General features: G+C 46.1%; 1 long non-coding RNA gene across 1 annotated transcript; it reads right to left on the reverse strand.

Annotated features, from left to right (window-relative positions):
* Nucleotides 1-1,999: 1,999 nt before the first annotated feature.
* LOC140688630 (uncharacterized) lies at nt 2,000-12,104 on the reverse strand. Its single transcript, XR_012063333.1, has 3 exons — nt 11,948-12,104; nt 8,618-8,787; nt 2,000-4,239 (listed from the first exon to the last, which is right to left on the reverse strand). It is a non-coding gene; the product is annotated as an uncharacterized lncRNA (long non-coding RNA).
* Between the last annotated feature and the right edge of the window lie 378 nt (nt 12,105-12,482).

Here is a 12,482-nt window from a genome sequence, read left to right on the forward strand (position 1 = left end):
GTGACAGCTGCACTCTTTCCTTTTTATCTAACATTGAATTAAGTTAAATTAAGACCTGAAACTGAAACTTGAAAGTAAAGGGTGTTCTGAAATGTCTAATTTAGTTCATGGATTACTCCTCCTCAGCCTTTTGGTTTCTCACAGTTGGTTTGCATGTGAGCTTTATCTGTCTGATGCTATCACTTTACTTCGTTGCTTAGAATCTTGGAGCTATTGTTGGAGTTGCTATTACTATTGCTATTATGATCCATTTAAAGATAGTGGGGATCCAGAACCCCCCCTCCCCCCCGTCTGTTGTCTGTAACAAGGATGGTCTCCTTCCTGCTCATCTTATTCCTCTCTGGACTCGGAGGAGCTGACTTGGCCTCACCTCTGCTCCTGCTCTGTCTAGAGACACCTCAGCGTTGCTGTGTTCATTCACCTGCTGCCCCAGCACATCACTCTGCCCCATTCCACCCCCGTGAGCCAGGCTTCCAGCCACATGGGGTCCTGACTCCAGCACACAGGTGCTCAGAGCAGCTCAGGAAAGACAGAGCTCAGGAATCCCCAGTCTGGCCCCACTTGGGGCACATAATCTATTGATTCTCCTAATGGTTGACAGCGTCAAGGACCACCTTCTGCCCTTGACTTTCCCTTCGTTTAATGTCGTCTCTGTCTGATGAATTTCAATTGCTATTCCTTCTTCCATTCACTCATACATTTTTTCCATTCCTTCATTCACTCAACGTTTACTAAGTGCTTGCTATCTGACAGGCTTACATGTCACGTCCTCCATGAAGTTTTCCACAACTTCCCTAAAAAGACTTAGTCACTTCCTCTCTGTCTTCCCACGGTGCTCTGTTCACACCTCTGATTATGTCTTTTACACACGTCCCAGTAACGCCTTACCCGCCTCCTCTACTCTGTAGACCCATCATGTTCCCACTGGAAGGGAGAACCAGTCTTACTCGGCTTTGTGCCACTGATGTCTGGTGCTCTTTGAGTGCTTATTGATGAAAAACGAAAAACAAATGGAAAGAGAGTGATGAACTTCAATAGAGAGGCTCTTACTGCCCAGAGAGGCAGCAAGGTTTTGTGGTTAAGGGCATAGCCTCCAAAGTCAGACACCTTGGTTTTCATTCTGGCTCTAAGATCTACTAGCAGGATGATCCTAGGCAGGTAATTGACCACTTTGTGCCTCACTTTACACCCTTGAACAACAGTAATAATAATAGTACTTCCTTCACAGTGTCACTGTGAGAGTTAAATAAAATAGCACAGAATAAACATGTAGAGTGTGCTAGGCATATAGTACATGCTCAGTAAATGGTAACTCTTGTTGCTTGTTCTTCTTTCCCTGTGGATTTGATTCTTTTTGGTAAAATGCTTATGCACTTGGATGGCCAGTTGGTTGCGTGTCAGATGTGGAGGACAGAGAGAAATTCAGGTTTAATTTTCAGGGAAAAGCAGAGAGGAGAAGTCAAGGAATTTCATGCTTTGCATTTATTCTCCCAGCTGGACTCGAGCTGTACCTCCTGATGCTCACTTCCAAGCTCTATAAGGACTCTGGTGCAAGAAGAATGCTGGAATAGAGTCAGATGGAGCTGTGAGGGGAATTTCTAGCCAAAGAAAATACAATTGAAGGGTAAATTATATAATCAAATAGGAAAAAAATTTGCATTTTTCTTATTTAAAAGCAAAGTGGGTTGGGACAGGTTTTGCTACATTAACTGCTAAGATAACTATGAGATAAGCGACCACGTTTAAGGAGCTGGCAGTAGGTCCTACTCTGGAGGCCTAATTTTGATGACCATTTAGGTCATCTCAAATTTTGCCTAGCTTCTCAGTAAAGAGTAAAAATAAATGTCGAATGACTTTCTCTGAGATTCCATCAGATGCCCCTCTCTGGTCTCACCACTCTAACCAGTGCTGGCCCTCTTGGTTCACTGTCACACCTTTGATAGTAACTTGTCACAGAACTCTTGGAATCAGTCAAATGAATCATTGAAAAAGTGCCCATAAACATGGGAAACCACTTGGATAAAAATGGATATAAACAGAAACAGATTCAAACACACAGAAAACAAATTTATGGTTACCTGGGAAAAAAGGGGTGGGAAGGGACAAATTGGGAGTTCGAAATTTGCAAATATTAACTACTATATATAAAATAGAGAAACCACAAGTTTCTTCTACATAGCACAGGGGACTATATTCAATATCTTATAGTAACCTATAATGAAAAACAATATGAAAGGAAATATATCTGTATAATTGAAACATTATATTGTTCACCAGAAATTAATATAACATTGTACACTGACTATACTTCAATTAAAAAAAAATAGATGTAAGAGGAAGAGTCAAAACACACAAAACGCTGCCCCCAAGTACCAGTGCATGGAGGACACAGGCTTCACACTGGACTGGGGAGACTGGGAAGAAGAGTCAGGGAGCAGGAGGGGGCGTAGAATAAGCACCGTGCAGAGCAGCACGAGGGGAACTCAGCGAGCTCCAGGCAAGTGGGGTCTAGACTTGCTCACACCCCTCCAACTGCCTGCTTCTCTTTTCCTGGATCTCCTGATGTTCAAACTGGACATAGTCCAGGTTTAGTCGAGTAGTAAGAGTGATGCAACCCCCATAGTCCCCATGTTCCAGCGTCTCTTCTGAGAAGTCCACATTTTTGCATGAGATCATTATGAGCTAAGTCAGGAAAGGCAGGGAGATTTCTAAACTGAGCCCTAGAGTCCGTGGGAGGGCTCTGGTAACCAGAAAAAGGGAATTACAGCGTATCAGTGTATGTGGCATAGAGTTTCTCAACACTTCATTGATTTATGCTGGCATGGTTCACCTAGAGCTGGGGCCCCCTGAGGTTTATTTGTATTGATTACACCATCACTAATAAGATAGGGAGATGTAATGGATGGCAGATCTCCAAACCTGAAATTAAAGAACAGGGTCCATGCAAGCCAGCCGTGCCTGCCGCTAGTCCAACCCAACAGTTGTTAATTGCACAGTGTTACAAGGAGGCACTCGGCCGGAGAGAGAGAAAAAAAAAGAAAAGAAAAAAAACAGAAAACTAATGAACTGGTATCTGGTAAACATCAAGGAGGCCCAGCCAGGCACATAGAGAAAATCTAAAACCTACCTGCATCTTGAAGTGTGGACTCACCATTTCAGAAGCCTGTCCTGTTTTGGGCGTATCAGGTGCATTCTTGGAAGATGACTGTTACAGATATTTGGGATAACATTTGTTGAGGCAGTAGGGTAGACAGCCGAGGCGGGTGGAGAATAGCAATGCCTCTTCTGGGAACTTGACTTCCTGCTGCTTCTCCAGCTTATGTCTTGAGAAGAGTAGCTCAGAAAGCAGAAGGGGTCAGCTCACCTGTCCTTCACAAGGACACGCTGCCAGAGTCGGGCCCCGCCGCCAGTGTCTGCCTTAAAAGTCTTCAAGCAAGAGTCTGGTGGTGGATGCCTCTGCGAGATCATCAAATTTAAATCCACTGCTCTTCCCCAATCATGTGCCAGAAAAGACCCCCCCAAATAAAGGGCTATACAAGGATGCACATGAAATAACATGTTCTCCCAGACCTCTGCCCGCCCCTGTAGCACATCTGCGTGTGGTGGTACACTAAGCACAGGGTAGTTCTAAAAACGCACAGTGTAAGCAAAAAAGGATGGGCTGGCGCATCCAAACCCTGGGTCCAAATCCTGACTCTGCCACTTTAAGAAAGTTGTTTAGTGATTTCTGATTCTCTGTTTCCTCACCAGCAAAACGAACAAGAACAGAAGCCTCATAAAAGGATGTCACCATGAATCATATTACTATATCTAATCATGGTACAGCAGCTATCGTAGAGTAACGGGTCCTCAGTAGATGAGAGTGGGCATTCTTGCTACTCTTCTAGAGGCTCCAGTTAAACTTCAAATTGCCTCTTTCTTTCCCATTTGTCAAAGCCCCAGGTCACTGCACCAATTGCACATGTTTCCAGGGAGATGCATCGCCTGATTGTAGAGCTGATTTGGGATTAAGGCTCAGAGGCCTGAGAGTCTATTCTCTCAGATTCAGGTTCTAGGGTAAGTGACCCCCACACAGGAAACAGTCTCAATGACGACAATCATCCCTCCCGCTGACTCCAGTCTCCTGGGCACCAGAGACTTCTTCCCCAGGGGAGAGTCAGGCCAGAAGCTCTGCCCCAGCCCATTAAAACTCAGTGGCTCTCTCTCAGGGGCCAAGATCACCGGGTGAAGCCAGGCAGCCTGTGATAAACAGAAAAGCATAAGTTTTTCTTTGTGGTCCATTTTAAAATTACTAATTCAATCTATTTACTTGAATGTAGGGTCACATGTTAATTTTCAGTCATCCCTGCTGCCTTTCTCTAACAAATGTCCTGAGTATATAGGAAAACATCCTGAATCTGTGGAACTCAATCCGTCATCAGTGCGGGTCCACTGCTGATCCACCCTAAGCCGCTCTCTGGGCCAACTCAACAATCATGATTGGATTATTTCACCACCTGACTATACTAGCAAAGCATCTATGTCCTGCCATTAACATTAACATCCATCTATCCATCCCTCCATCCATCCATCCATCCAACCGCAAATCCACACATCATATGAAGCTCTCACTATGTGTGGATGCCTTCTTGAAGCTGCAGATACTTGAATGAGTATGAGATCTGTTCTGTTAGAAGAAACATGAGAGTATCAGGCTGGGGGTTAAGCCCTCAATCTTGGTGGCCTTAATCTGTCCCTAGATAGCCAATACGTGTATGGAATGTACAATCAGTCCAACACCAAACTGAGCCACTGGAAGTGTTTCTCTTGTGCCCACCCATGGTCACAGACCTCTGCTTGAGCCTCTAAAAGCACCAGACAAACCTGGAAATGCTTTAGAGTAGCCCCCTTCTCGCTGACATCGGGGTTGGAGAATAAAGAATACTTTGCAAATCAAGCAATTTCCCTCTCCTTATCGGTGTGTTTCACATTTCTTCAGATTTTTTTTCCCTTAAATCAAAACATAGGTACATATTTGTTTTCAGATTTTTTTCCAAGAAGCTGTTCCATTCCAGAGAAAATCAAAACTCTGGCTGGCTCTGCCGGGAGGCTCCTGGTAGACCTTGACCATTTTATCTTCAGGGGAGGACAGTATAGAATCTGTTTAGCCATGTTCAGGGGGTAGGGGTTGGGTAGTGTTTTTCCCCAGACAAACGCAGGCAGCGAATCCCCCTGAAGGCTCCCACAGCCAGGCCTGCGAACATCACCAGTGACCTGGCTGATACAAAAGCAGCGGCGTTTCAGTGGCCTGTCTGATTTCGCTCTAGCACAGGTGGACAGCATCACGTGATGTTAGACATCTGGAGTCTGCAGTGCCTGAGATTCTCGGCCCTTTCTTTAATTATGCATTTGTTTGAAATTCACTCCACAGGCCTCCCCCAAGCCCCAGATTTTAACCTGAGAGTCTGTTCTTTTCGGTCTGCAGCTTTATATTTCACTACTGTTTTGTGCTACAAAGTCAATTTTCCCCTGTAACTCTGTTTACATTGTGATATCTTACTTACTTTTAGGATGTCAGAGACAATCATCATACTTTTTCTCTCTTTAATAAGCCCTCCTAGGTAGGTGTTTATGACACTGGAGCCTAAGTTTTACTGGTTTTTCTTCTTGATGTCACAACTGGGTCAGCATTAACAACACAGAGGTCCCCACCTTACAAAGGTGACTAAGTTCCTAATGACAGCAAAGTACAGACAAAGCTGGTCCAGGTGTCGGGTCGCAACTCATAGGGTCATAAGAGACAGGAAGTGAAGAGAGGGCTGGAGCAGCACTTAAAATGCCTTTCATGTTTATCGATGCTGAGGAAGTGATTACAATTAGTGATGACTAAAGAGAAACATGAAAGCTTTTACTGTTAATTCTTAATTCTGTTACTTCTGTTATCACCACCATGAATGGAAACTCTATTGAAGGAGGAAGAAGGGGGAGCTTGGGGTTGGGGAGCAGGGAGGAAATTGGGTGGGTCGGTGCTAATAAAGGTAACTTGAGAAACAACAGACTCTCCATTGTCTGTTCAAAAGGGAAAGTGATAACAAAGGAACACAACTTTGGGGACCTGCTATGTGTTGGACACTCTTCTAGGTCCTTTTTCTGTGTTACACCACTGAATTCTCAAAAACCTCGATAAGGTAGGAACTATTATGATCTCTTGGGGAAATAAATTGCTGTCACCTTGCAGATAGAAGGGCAGTATTACAATTAGAGAGATCGATAGAGATATTGCATGTAGACTGTGTGCAGAGAGATACATTCAGATCAAAGCACCATATGTCAAGATGGCAAACCTCCCTGGAGACTGACCTTTCCCTGAGCTCATAGTTTAAACCAGTGGCCCAGTTTAGAAAGTAACCTTGTGTCTCTAGGAAGAGTCAGGAACAAAATCAACTGGATAAACACCCCAGAGAAGATAGCCGATCTCAGATAGGTATCTAAGGCCAAGACTAAGTGTATGATCCCCTAGGAAGCTGCCGATGGGGCGTAACTTACAAGGAGGGAGAAGGAAGAAGCAAATACCTATGTGTCACAGGTCCTGAACTACAGGAGACCCCAGCTTTCTAATCATCTTTCCAATTTAATTTATTAATAATCTCTCAAACTAGCAGAGCCGGCACACATTAGGAACTCAATAAAAGTTAGTTTCCTTATTTATTTGGTAAGATGCAAATACTCTTATCAGTAAAGTACACCTTCCTAAGAATTTATTTGTAAGATTCATTCTCAAGAGTGTGTTTTGCTGAACGAGAAGGAGTAGAGATTTTGGAGGTACCAAGCCCCCGGGGGGTGGAAGGAGCAAACACTGCAATTAAGAGGAAGGATGTGGGAAAGACAGAGTGGCCCACCTAAAAGATACCTCTCACCATCTGCCCCCTATTGCCTGGGGCAGCCCTGGGGCCCCACCTGGTGCCCACGCCCACTCGGTGGGCATCTGGATGCAGCCACATTAGTGCCGCAGCGAACACACGTGCCCTCACTCACACACCTTATGCATGGCCATGTGTTCACTTAGCAGAAAAGCCACAAATGATTCTTCCAACTGAGGGGCCATCTGGGCAGTAGTTTGTGCGTATAAGCAGGTGCATCTGGCTTTGCAAGCTCTCCCTGCTTGCTGCACAGCATGGGAAGGTGCGGAACACTGATGGTGCTAATATTTAAATCCTTTCCAAATACTCAGCAACCTCTCACCCTTCATGAGACAGAGACCTCTCCATATTCCACTATCCTCTCTGCAGTCAGGCATCTTAATCATAGCAAACCTCCCTTAACCCCAAGGGCACCTCAACAACCAAGTAACATTCCCAGCAACCTTTACCTGTTAGCCAGTGACTGTGGTCTGAAGGGTTAAGCTTGCTTTCATCTGCATAGCTCTACTGCCTGACACAGCAAAGGTGTTCAAAAGTGAATTCGTAAGTGGTTTTACTATTTATTTACTCTTACTGATTACTATTTATTTAATATCAAAATATTCATTGAAAAGTGCCAGTCCCGTACCTAACATTGAGTTAGGTACAGCAGGAAACTAAAACAAGCCTTTTAGAAGTTTACAAAGCATTTACTAATAAGACAGACAAGTAGAAATAGCAAGGTATGATTAAATACTACAATTAGTCATCTATGTGTTATCTGTGTTTCTCAACCCTAGCTGGTGAATTGCTTGTGAAGCTTTGTAAAACCACAGATGCCTGTAGCTCGCCCACAGACATTCTGATGAGGTCTGTCTGGTCAGGGTCTATATTTTTTAAATAGTCCCCAGGTGATTCACAAGAGTATCCAGGATATGAATCACTGTAACAAGTGCTAAAGAATACAGTTTAAAGAGATGCCAGTGAGAGCCCGACTGGCAGGAAAACCTTATGATATAATTGGAACTTGTTTTGAACTTTGAACCAGAGAGGGGAATTAGATGGGCAGTGATGGAGAAAGGAGAACATTGTGGATGGGAAGGCGGAGTGGAGATACTATGAACAAAAGGAATTGGGAATCAAGTTGATTTGTATTTGCTGAATGTCCACCATGTATTGGAGGAAGGATGCAGAGGTTCGTGTCTAGGGTGGTACCACCCGGCTACATGATGGAGGAAGGAGCAGCCTTGGTGACCAGAGGAAGGACACAGGGGGGACGTATCCTTGGGCCAGAAGCCTGGAAAATAATGCCCCTTAGTTTGTGCCCACAAAACAGCCAAGAGTAGTAGCTCTCAAACTTGCCTTAGGGAAAGGTTGAGCTGGACAAAAAAATGCATGTGTTCTAAATTGAAGATCATATTATTCAGACTCTAACATGAAGCAGGTGCCTGTGCTCGGAGCCCCAGGCTCTTGGAACTGTTGCTCCTGGGGCTTCACCTTAACAGTTGACAGTCTTCCTGGCCCTCCTCAATTTTCAGATTGTCAGATGTCTTTTCCTTGATGGCAAAGTCGTTTGCCTTTTGGCTTCCGTTCTGGGGAGTCATAAAGAAGCTGGCTGGGGTCGGGGGTCAGGGTCATTGGAGGTAGGGTGGAGGTTCAAACAGAGGAACCAAAAAAATCTTAAGTGAGAAATGCTATAAATGGAGGGTAAGGGGGGGGTGGATATGCCTGGTTCTTACCTGTTAACTTGCAAAATAAGATAATAAAATAGAGATAGTTGTTGATGTTGTCCCAAACGATCAGGTGAGATTGTTGACAGCACCCACCGAATTTCGTCAGCTCGCTCATGTGCGTATTAAGGAAGGTTGCTGTGCATGAAGTCCTTTGAACAGCATTTGTGGGGACACACCTGAAAATTATGAAAAAAGCAACTCATCAGAGCAACTCAAGACATACTGATACTTTGCTGATTTCCTCCACTTACCACTGGTCTGTTTTGCTCCCCAGCTGAGGGCAAAGAGAACCAACCCCACAAAACAATAATAACAAATAAGAACTTACAGAAAATTAGAAGGTAAGACCCCCCAAATCCCCAGGGTCAGGATCGTGAGACGTATGTTGGTGTCCCGTCTGCCTAACAATGGAGCTGTTGTTAGAGCCGGAGGAAGCAGCAGCAAGAAAGACCTAAGGATCATGCCCAGAGGCAGAGCAGACAAAAGAACAAGTTTCCCAGGAAAGCAAGATGATTCCAGTTTAACTCATCCAACAAAACTCTTCCAAGAATGAAGCCAGAAACCCCAAGTGCATCTTGGAGGGAGCTGGAGGCTGTCCCATTACAGTGACGCCAGCTGCTGCCATGGGTGCCAGGGCCGGAGTCATTGTCTGCAGGCTTCGGTAGATGGCACGCCCATGTCTGTTCGGGGCAGGCAGCAACCTAAATTAAGGTAATTGTCTGGGTCCCCTGTTCAGATCAGACACGGGCCAGGCCCTCGTAGTGAGGATGTCTGACAAATCCCAGCTTGCCCCCTGCTTTCCCTCTACAGGCTTCCGATCTCTACAGCCAGATGCACGGGTCCCCTTAACCTCTGGCCTCAGTCCCCAGACCAATGTAGGCTCGAGACAGGAAGTACTGAAGCAGGCTGAGTACCTCCCCTCCTCCCAGCAGTGGCACCTTGATACCGAGTCATTCTCCCCACGAAGGCTGAGCCAGCTGACCGGGCTCCGCATCTTACCTGAGTCTCCCTCACTCTTTTTTTTAGCTCTGATGCAGCCCAGTGGGCTTCCTCCCTCTCCCTGGGCTGAAGTTCTTCCATCAAATAACAGCCCCGCTGTGATTACAGGGCACTTATATAGAGGCTTCTCTTGGGGAGATATTGGGTTGAACTTTCTGACCTGGGTTCTGCGAATGTAAAATATTGCCTACCATACCAGCAAACAAAGGACACTGCAGCCATCTGCCATCAGCCATCACCCACTCCCACCCCCAACGGTGAGCTGGAGGGAACTCAGGGTGGAGACAAGCAGGCTGCCTGCTGTCAAGCTCTCAGCCACGGCAGCCACCCCCAACAGTGCCCCTGAGGGGACGCAGGATGGGAAGTACTGGATGCTGGCCCTTGGTAGCTAAGGTACCTGTCCAAGGCATGTTTCCAATGAGCTCAGACTTTGCACCTTCCCATACGTAGAAATTGCCAAATTCCTTAACTTGAGATATTTGTTTTTCTTTAACAGTAATCTTTTGTTGCTCCAACCATCTGGTGTTTGTTGCAACAGCTCTTATATATCCTGGCTCCTCCTCTGCCTCTCTAAAACAGTCCTGCAGAGCAATCTGAGAGGCCAGGTCCAGAGCTTAAGTCCTCAGAAACGTCCACCGAACAAAGCCTAACTCTCAACTTCGACGTTGTGCACTTTTTTCAGTGGACAGTTCCCATCCCAGTGACTTGCTCTTGACAGTAACTCCCCATCGGAGGGAGGGTCGGGGAGGATTTAGCTCTGAATCTCAGCGCAGTGCTGGGGCCTGGATGCCTGTGGACAAAGCTACCAGAGGCTGGCAGCCGGCCCTGACTTCCAAGAATGACCCACCCCCTATTCCCAGCAGGCCCTGCTCACCTTTTGGCGTGGTTTCCCACTCCAGTCGGGACACCTGGTGCCAACTGTTCCGTTGAACGGGAGTGTGGAAGGCTGAGCTCCCTGCCCGTGTGCCTTCCCTGAATCTCTTTCAGCAGGGGGGCCTGCCCCACCCTGGAGGGCACGTCTCATGCCAAGTCTCAGTCCCTTTCCTTCCTCTGCTGCGCTGAGGCCAACAAACCTTCACACCTTCCGATAAAGCCTGACATGTGAGAAGCCCACGTGGGAATGTCAGATAGCTGAGAATGTGGGGTGGTGGGGAGGCCTCCTGCCCAGAACCTAATGTTAGAGTGGGCAGATCTCTAGATACGCGCAGAGAAATGGGGGCATGCGTCAAATGGCAGAAAACCACACATCTTGTGAACAACGGGGGACCTTGGGCAGACAGAGGAAAGCAGGATCCTCTGGACTGATAAGAAATCACACATTTTGGGGTGACAAGTCCTGAAGGCAGGTGAAGAAAGGTGGGAAAAGTCAGGAATCTCCAGTGTCTGAATGTAACTTTTGCCTGTTATGCCCTCATTACAATAAAATTAGCCTCTCAGATTAGAAGTATCCATCATGCACCAATGCCATGATGCTTCTGATCCAGACTAAATAAGGACAAAAATCCTCCTCCCCTCAGGAAGATGTGCCTGGGATGAAAATCGGGGAAAATGACCTCCAAGCTCCTCCCTCTTCAATGAATATTCCACCCATTCATTTTACACCCTATGTATCCATGTTGCCAAAGAAACTCACTGCAGCTACTTACCTGAATTTGCCCACTCTCCCCTTGAGAGCATCCTATCACATAATAAATCCTCACTTTACTTTCTTGACCTCTGTGTCTTTGAATTCTTTCTGCGACGAGACAAGAGCCTACTCTACTGCAACACTATCACCCACCTCTCTCCTCCCTGAGGATGCTCATTGATAAAAGATACCTGTATTGTTAAATGAAGATCATATCAGTTCCATTTAGGACTTTTTGTAACAGATAGAATAATGTAGGAAAACTTCCTGTTTCCGACTCAGAATTAAAGACAGCTGCCAGGCTGACTTATCCACCCAATTCCAGGCCAAGATACTGAGGAAAGTTGGGCTTCCCTGCTCTGAGGGGGCCTCACCAAAGGGCTCACCCACAGAGACTGACAGCACAGAACCCATTGCTCTGGGAACACAGGCTAATCCAAGAGAACTTGGGACATGGGGGAGCACATAGAAGCAGTGACCTTGACTGTTTAAAACTTTGTCCAATAGAAACATGGCCAACGATTGTTTCATCAATATTACTGCTCACATAAGTCATTCCTCTTCCTCTCAGGTGGAAAGTTATGGGAATGAAGTGAAGCCTGGAAATCCCCCCAGCCCTTCCCCCACATGATGAGTATTGGAGGCAGCAATGGGCTATGGAGATGATGTATCTGGGTCAAACGACATGTAAACAATAGAAAGAGTCCTACCTCCATGCACTGCTGGCATTCTGTCTTCCTCCTGTGTGTCACTTTTAGCAGGCTGCGGCCAAGAAAATCTCTGTGGTGTAGCCTAGGGTCAGCAGTCCACCTCTGCAGGCTACATCCCATCCAAGCCCCACCCTGCACAGGTCAAAGCTGCTGCACAGATTGGTTCCTGGGCACTGGATAGTCAAGAGACTTCTGATGGTGATGCACCCAGAGCAGAATGACACAGTGACAAGTAGATCTGGAAAATCAAGTTTTACCAAAAGTCTGATGAGCACATGCTTTGCATTGTTCTCACATCCTTTTCTGTGAGGAAGTTTTCCTCCAGCATTCCACGGTGCTCCATCCTGAGGCCAGGGAGAGATCTAAGCCTGGCCAAGGTTTTTGAGAAGTTGACCTTGATGCTCTGGGGTTCAGAGGGTCACAGAGTGGGTTACAAGTAGCCTCTATGGGTGGAAATTGGTTTCCTTGGAAAAGAAAAATGTGCAGGTCACCCTTTTCTTGGCAGCCACACACCAGAGACTATTTATAAAAGTTT

The sequence above is a fragment of the Vicugna pacos genome, chromosome 23 (assembly GCF_048564905.1).
Source record: "Vicugna pacos chromosome 23, VicPac4, whole genome shotgun sequence".
Classification (NCBI taxonomy): Eukaryota; Metazoa; Chordata; class Mammalia; order Artiodactyla; family Camelidae; genus Vicugna; species Vicugna pacos.